The sequence below is a fragment of the Neltuma alba genome, unplaced genomic scaffold (assembly GCF_004799145.2).
Source record: "Neltuma alba isolate B1F8T4 unplaced genomic scaffold, ASM479914v2 tig00010925_pilon, whole genome shotgun sequence".
Classification (NCBI taxonomy): domain Eukaryota; kingdom Viridiplantae; phylum Streptophyta; class Magnoliopsida; order Fabales; family Fabaceae; genus Neltuma; species Neltuma alba.
This window is the reverse complement of record NW_021635701.1, coordinates 1-8,570: the sequence shown is the minus strand read 5'-3', so window position 1 is coordinate 8,570 and position 8,570 is coordinate 1. Positions and strand designations below refer to the sequence as shown.

The window sequence follows — 8,570 nt, the reverse complement described above, 5'->3', positions numbered from 1 at the left end:
AGCACCAACCAAATTTGTCGTAATACCTGCAACTATAGGATACATTTGTCTTTGTAAATTAATCTTTTTTTACTTTTATTTATTTTTTCCTTTTAATTTTACTTTTACATGCTTTTAATTAGAATTAGATTAGATAGATTAGACTAGACTTAAAAGAGAATGATTGGAATAGATTTCAGCTCATTATTATTTTACCTAATTGATTTAAGATAACTTCATAATCCTTGCCATTTTTATGAAAGATTTTCAAAGATTAATCTTTTGAAATTTGGCAGTGCCTTTATTTTATTTGGTTTTTGTTTCAAACATTAATATCCTTTTTCATGTCATTCTCGTTTCCGCGGCATTTCAAATGTAACAGTTTTGCTGATTTTTATCTAGAAAAATTTGCTGATTTTTTTAATGCAGAAACAAAGATTGGTGATAAAGAAAAGAAAAAAATATAAAAAATATATCTCTTAAATTTTAAAATTCTAAACTAGTTTTGTGCATTATACTTTAATAACAATTAACTACGTTTGAAAAACAAATATCAACATATTTTTGTAAAAATTTAAAAGATATTTTTTGACATTTTTTTCTTAAAAAAATATTATTTAAAGCAACAAATAAAATATCAATAATGCATACAATACTGAATTGGTTAATAAACCAATTAAGGGAGTAGATCAACAAATTACATATAATTCAATGAAATAGAGATACCAAAATGTAAATATTATAGATTGTTATTTTTTAACTCAAAACAATGTTATTTTAGACTGTAATTAAAAAATAAAATATAATCTAATCAACTTATTTGAAATTCTTAATCGAACCAGTTTAAAAAATTGTTCATCAGACCTGGGCGAGGTTTTAATAGGATGAAGCAATGAAAGTAGTGTTTGGATTAACTGTTCAAAAGTAACTTTACTGCATTTAAAATAAAGCAATCAAAATATACTACTTCCGGTCATAATTATAAGAGTTAGTTGACTAATTTGAGGAGATTAAGAAAAGACGTTGGATTAGTTATTTGTAATAAATATGTGTTGTCTTTCCTAAAATATCCTTACTAATCAAGTGTATTGGCTAAAATTACTATTATTAGAAGGATTACTTTAGGAAAAAATATAAATATGAGAGATAAAGTGAATTTGAATCTTATATTTAAAATTAAAATAAAAATTAAATAAGATCTTATATTAAGTAATTAGTAGGTTTTTTTGGATGGAATTTATGTGGGCTCCACACGCTTACACGTGGTTGAATCTCCACCGTTCATTTCTTCCAGTTAATGAATCCTTCTCGTTCAAATGCCCAAGAAAAATAAATTCCCAGTTCATCCGATCTATTTCTATTGTCTTCACTCAAAAGGCTCTCTGTTTCCGTTTTCGGTTTCGGTTTCCTTTTCGTTTTTATTCCTTCCTTCTTCAGTTCAGCTCACGCCCGTAAGCCTCCATGTCCTCTTCGTCCGTTACTCCTCGCCATTCTCTCCAGAACTCGTTCCATTACAACGCTATGCTCTTCTCTCTTCTCTTCTTCTTCTTCTCTCTCTCTCTCTCTTCTTCTTCTTCTTCTTCCTCACAGTTCTGCTCAGTTCACTTACTTTCTTCTTCCGTTACTCCAACGAAGCATAATTGGGTCACTACTTCTTCTCCCTATCATATTGCATTAACATGTCTGAACCGTTTCTTAACAGATAATTCCTAATTCATAGGCTATTCGGTTTTTCCGCGTGACCCAGATCCGAAAACTTCTTATTCTCTCTCTTTCTCTTCCTAATTCTGGAATATTTTCTCCGTAGGATCTCTACTTCCTTATCCTTTCTTTTGCTTTACAGCTCACATTCCAAATCCAGAAAGGTAAAAAGTGCAATTCTTGTCTTTCTGGTTGAGATAGTTGTTTCGCTTAGTTGGGGCGCCTGCTTCGTTGGTGGCATTGACACGTTTGTTGCAGAAAAACATTGGAGGGCAACCATTTTAGAGCGTTCGTAATTATGAAGGCGAGATTTCCATGATCCACATTTACCAATTGTGGTTTGGTTTCGCAACTGCTCACAACTGACACGGCTGTAGTAGTGTTCACCTTTAAACCATCTTCTTCCAAAGTGGGTGCTCGTGATTTGGATTCTCGCTGACGTAAGGAATTTTGATTTGGGGCACACTTTTTCCTTGATTTTATTCTCCATTGGAGTCAACCGTCAGAATTCCTACGAATTTCTCAGGATATGCGTATTCGTGATTTGGGGATCTGGCTCTCGTTCCACTGAAGCAACAGAGAAGCATTGGGTCTAGTTCATTTTATTGGTCATAACTCGGAGATATAGCATGCTGAGGCGGACCAAGGCATCAATTCTAGCATAGAACGTTAATATTTGTTTGTGTGAAAGTGACAATATTGATTGATTGGAGTGTATTTGAGAAATTTTGTGGCCTCTAAACTTGTGTTATGGGTTGTATGTGCTCGAAACCGAAATCTTCAAATGATTACGTTGCTGAGAACCTGGCCAGAGACAAGGATACGAAGGCAAATAGAATCTCAAAACATTTGACTTTGGGAGAGAAGGTCGCAATAGAGGCTGATGGTAGTGGTAATGATGCGACTACACGGTTGATATCTAATCCGTCTCGGGATGGAACTTCAGGGTCCGCTTCCGTGTCATCAGATGAGGGGGAGAAGAGCGGAGAACCAGAAACTACCGCAAAGCCGGCAAAACAGCTGGTTCATATGGCCTCAAACATGGGAATTGGAAATGGAGGACAAGGACAACCTAAGATGGCTAGGATAGTTACCGTACCTAAAGGGGAAAGAGGAGCTCAAGTTCTTGCTGGCTGGCCTTCTTGGCTTACTGCAGTTGCAGGGGAAGCCATTAATGGTTGGATACCTCGCAGAGCAGACTCATATGAGAAGTTGGAGAAGGTATGTTGGGTCACTTGGTACATTTATTGTTATATGATTATTTATTTATTGATTTCTTTGATAGATAAATAGATTAGCAATCCTTTAAGCCTATGATTTGTATTTGAAATCTTATTATTGGCTCTCAGATGTGGAAGCATCCTCTGCCTGATGATCATAGTGTTCAAAGACATGCCTCTTGATTGAAGAGATTCAGCGAACCATGTTTTAGCTATAATGTAACTTATGGCGGTCACCATTTAAAATTTAGAAGAATGTTGCAAAGTACTTTTTTCTTTTCAAATAATTTGTTAAGTTGTTGTATGCTCGGAAGCGTTTATTGCTGGGGAGAAACTTGTTTTCTTCCGTACTTGAAGCATGAAATATTATTTTTTGTTTCAGTTGATAAGGTTTTAACCCTCTCGAGGTTCTTAAGAATAACCATTTGGCTCGAGTGCAGCTTTGATGTCTATTTATAGTTCTTCCTTGGCCGATTCTTTTGTCTTTTAATTCAAGGAGAATTTATCCTATGTTTTTCTTAAAATAGGAAAATAAAGTTTCCCGTCATTCTGCAGATTGGGCAAGGAACTTACAGCAGTGTTTACCGAGCTCGTGATCTAGAAACAAACAAAATTGTTGCGTTGAAGAAGGTTCGATTTGCTAATATGGATCCAGAAAGTGTTCGTTTTATGGCAAGAGAAATCATTGTACTGCGAAGGCTTGATCATCCAAATGTCATGAAACTTGACGGCATCATTACTTCACGGGTCTCCGGTAGCTTGTATCTTGTTTTCGAATATATGGAGCATGATCTTGCGGGGCTTGCAGCAACACCTGGCATCAAGTTCACTGAAGGGCAGGTAGTTGATTTTTCCTTCTGATTGTGTCCATCCATTGTTCAGACAAAAACCTGTTTTTGTTTTTTGTTGCTCTAAATCTAACACCAACCTTTTGGTCAAATCAATTTTATTAGCGTCTTTTTAGATATATTTAATTTAATTTAATGTGAGTTTTTTAATATAAATTTGCTTAATGCTTAATTATGGTCATTACGAGTCTTGTAAGATTTTGGAAGTCACTGCATGATTACAGCAGAATTGTCTGATACAAGCCAAAAACTATCAAGCTAGAAATAGAATCTTGAGCTAAACTCACGTTTCTATAAATATTTTCTCTTAAACTAAATATTATAGGCCAAACATATTAGTATTGTAGAAATTTAAGTTTCTACAACAGAATTTTCCTCATTCATGTCTTTTATTTCTTCAGTTTGCACAAGGGGCTCATATTTTCTGTGATACTGCAGATCAAATGTTATATGCAACAGTTGCTTCGTGGTATTGAGCATTGCCACAGTCATGGTGTTCTACATCGAGACATCAAGGGCTCAAATCTTCTGATTGACAAGAATGGCAATCTAAAGATTGGTGATTTTGGGCTAGCAACTTTCTTTGAGCCTTCTAAGGCTCAGGTTTTGACAAGTCGTGTGGTAACCTTGTGGTACCGACCACCTGAACTCCTACTGGGAGCCACAAATTATGGAGTTGCAGTGGACTTGTGGAGTGCTGGTTGCATTCTTGCGGAGTTGTTTGCTGGAAAGCCTATAATGCCTGGACGAACAGAGGTAGTGCCTTCTTACATTCTATATTTTATTGGACATACTGAAACCTAACCATCCATTTTTCTGAGCAGAATCAAGTCTGAAGTAGACAAATTTCTCTTCTTTCTTCTTAGCATCCTTACATGAGTGTTGGAAGATGAATCATCCATGGAAGTAGAATGGAATTATTCTTAAGAAAATTGTCACGTTTCTAGCCTAAAATCCATGAGCATATTATTGCATCTGCTTGTTTAATCTGCAACCATCATAACGATTGAAAATGCTCTTACACGTTTAGCTGCTCCTCTATTGGAAACTGTATAAGCCCAAAAGTTTGCTAGTTAATCTTTTGCCAAATACTTAATTTCAGATTGTCTCCATTAATTGAAATATCCTGTAATAATTAAAGGCCATTGTTATGCAGACTTCAACTCTGTCATTGATATTAATCAATATCAATATATCTATCAAAGTTGTGAAAAGCCATACTGTTTACAAGCTGTGAATAGTGCAACATATCTCAAACTCTGTGCAAATACATGGGGGTCCACTCTAGTCTTTGAACATGTGGAACTTTTTAGGACTTAACTGGGCAACAAGATAAGGTCTTGCTATCTATTTTCTAGGTGGAGCAACTTCACAAAATCTTTAAACTCTGTGGATCACCATCTGAAGAATACTGGAAGAAGTCAAAGCTACCACATGCAACAATTTTCAAACCTCAACATCCCTACAAACGTGTTGTTGCTGAGACATTTAAGGATTTTCCTCCATCAGCATTAAGCCTTTTGGAAGTCCTCCTTGCTATTGAACCTGACGATCGAGGAACTGCTTCTTTAGCACTTCACAGCGAGGTAGCTATAAGTTCTACTTAAGTTGAAGCACAAGTTCGAATGGAGTGGGATTAGTCTGTCCTATACTCCTATTCTACCATTATATTTTTCACGGTGCAATCTCATGGCATTGTTAGTATATGCCTTTTGAACTTTATTTTTCCTTTCTAACTAACAGTTCTCTTTGTGTAGTTCTTTACCACAAAGCCTCTTCCATGTGATCCTTCTACTTTGCCAAGATATCCACCAAGCAAGGAGTTTGATGTCAAGTTTCGACAAGAAGAAGCCAGAAGGTATTCCATTGGAAATTCTAATAATTTGGTCACATCTGATATTAGCATAGTCAATAATTGTAAAAACAGAAAATGCTGCTGCTACATTTTTTGATATTTATTTTTAATGAAAAAAATTATCTGGTGAGCTAGCACTCTTTTGATACCATTGTTCTATAATATTATATGAACTTGCTTCTGAATAATGATAAAGTGGCTTTTTTACTTGCCCTTCTCTTTGAGATATCAACTTTCAAATCCTCTAATTAATCTTTGTAATTGAGATCAAAGTTTTTTCTCCTTCTTTTAGCTTAATGGTATGGGCATGATTTGCAATTGAAAGACGCTCAACTTTCTATACCTTTTCTTTCTCCATGCATGTTACTTTTGTTACCCATTTGTTCGTTTGAATACAGACGAAGAGCTGCAAATAATAAAGGAAATGCAGAGGAATTCTCTAGCAAGGTTTCCAAAGATTCTAAAGCTGTTCCAGCACCTGATGCTAAGGCTGAGTTACGGTCATCAATTGAGGTACCTCACTTCATAGATTAAAAAGTTTGTGGATCTCCTGTTCATAAGAACTTTATGAGAATTGTCTAATACGCATTGTTCCATGTCTTGTCCTCCCCTTTCCTTCAGAAAAGACAAGGACAAGCTAACCCTAAATGTATTAGCGAGAAGTTCAATCCTGATGAGGATGGTGGTTCTGGCTTCCCTATTGAACCTTCAAAGACACGAGCACTCAATGCCTTCTCTCATTCTGGTCAGTCAATGCATCCAAGTGTGTATGGATCTTCACGTAATATGAATTTAAACAAGGAAGAGTCTATTGCTGGCCCTGGCCGTGTGTATAATTCAGGAAATCCTGCAGAATTAAGAAAACAAAGATCCTACATGAACAGGAATGCTGCTCAATTGTCGAGGTTTTCTAATTCAGTTGCCAATGGAGGTGGTTTTAAAGCTTGATATGAGTGGAGATGCTAGTTCACAGTGGCCTGATGATTGCTTTGGCACACGATATGACCATCTTGTTGATGACGAATCCAACCAATTGCTCAAGTCTATGCACAAGAAGGAAATGCATCCTTGCGCAAAGGAGTCTTCCAAGGTAGAGAAATACATGTATTTGTGCAATTGATCCTTTTTTTTTTTAATCCCCATTTAAAATTTTGTCTCTATTAATTACTGAACCACCAGGTAAAAAAAGAGGAATGAAAGATGATTATGCTGTGACTGACTGATGGTTTATAATCAATATGATTATGGAGCTACCTACTAATACCTTGATTTTTTAACCCAGAAAAACAGATGTAATACCTTGATCTTCTTTTTGTGATGCAGGCCTTTGCCCCAAAAAATGGTCAAATGTACTATTCAGGGCCTCTAGTCCCTGGAGGTGAAAATCTCGATGAAATGCTTAAGGAGCATGAAAGGCAAATCCTACAAGCTGTCCGCAAGGCACGGTCAGATAAGGTCAAGATCAGTAAATGCTGCAATGACACTGGCCAAACTGAATCCCTACTTCACCATGTGGGAAATCGCTAGCGAGACTTTCAATAGGATGGCTATGATGCTTCAACTTGGGATGTGGATGCCTGCATCTTTCTTCTGGAATTTTGACAAACGTTGATGCTGAGAAATAATTTCAGGAATCATGGAGCCTTATCAAGGGTTCTCGGAACATCAATGATTATGGTTTCTGTCTCAGTTCTAACCACCAAACCGTAGTTATTTTGAAGGTGGATGGCGTGGAGAGCAATTGAAATCGATGGCAAATGGGAGTCCGACTGTACAAGATTTGATAGTTTTTTAAATTTACTCACCAGAAAATGTTTTGTTTCTAGATGGTGAGGTCATTTTCTGCTGACAATGATCGGTTACTCAATATTTAACTTGTACAGGTGAAGTTGATTTTGCTGAACCAGATTACACTTATTCGAAATGCAAAGTGCATTAAGCTTATCATCTTTAATCGAAATGCAATGGCTCTCTCAGCAACCTGTCAGAGAAAAAGCTGGCAATATTGTGAATTTGTAATGCATTTCATAACTTTATTTTTCTCTAGGCTAAAGGTCAAAATTGTATAGCGATTTTTTCGTGAGAATGATTTACTTGTATTCAATGTCCAGTATGCAGATCATTTTCTGTAAAATTATAAAGGAATTCTATTATTTATTTATTCTTTCAAAATATGATAAACCTTGTTTTTTCTCAAAAAGAGTAATACTTAATGAAATTGCGATGCTCTATTATGCATTGCACGAAACATCCTAGTTTGTTACTTGATCGTTGATTAAATGTTTTCCTTGTATTAAGAAAAGGCTGTAATAATGTGGAGAGGTAAAGGGGGGCAAAACAAAAGACGTGCAGTGAAGATACTTCTTTCTTGCGGGAATCAATGGAAAATGACAAAAAAAAAAAATCCTCAAAAGAAACAAAAAATCTCGACTGAATCCATGTTAAGTCATTCTCTTCAAAATTAGAGAGGAAAAAAAAGGTGAAAAATTCATATGCTCCCAACTAATTTTCCTTGTTATCTAGAACTTGATTATTTTCAATAATAACCACAAGGACATTACTCTAACATTATCAATAAAAAACAATGAATAAAGAAACCTACCTCACTCAGGATTGGACTCATTTAGCACAAACCCCATGTAGTAGTAGTAGTAATAATAATAATAATAATAATAATTATTATTATTATTATTATATTGTTAAATTAGCAAGAACTCATGAAGCATATGAATTGCTCTCCCACTCCATTTTTGGTCTTAAGTAATACGATGCTGAATTAAGGAAATGTATATACGGTCACTGTCACATAAAAAGGAGGGAACAAGTAAGACGAAGGTTTAGATGAAAAGGTGTGTTGTTTTATAGGCTTTGCCAGGACTCCAGTTATTGTGCCCTTGAGAAAAGAGATCTCACCAAACTTAGCAGATCCACCAACAAGCACTGTAATGTTTTTGATTCATTTAGAAT

The 8,570-nt window shown here is 35.6% G+C and overlaps 1 pseudogene; it reads left to right on the top strand.

The window, feature by feature from the left end:
* The first annotated feature begins 1,646 nt into the window (after positions 1-1,646).
* LOC114759998 (probable serine/threonine-protein kinase At1g09600) lies at positions 1,647-7,302 on the top strand (annotated as a pseudogene).
* Positions 7,303-8,570: the final 1,268 nt, after the last annotated feature.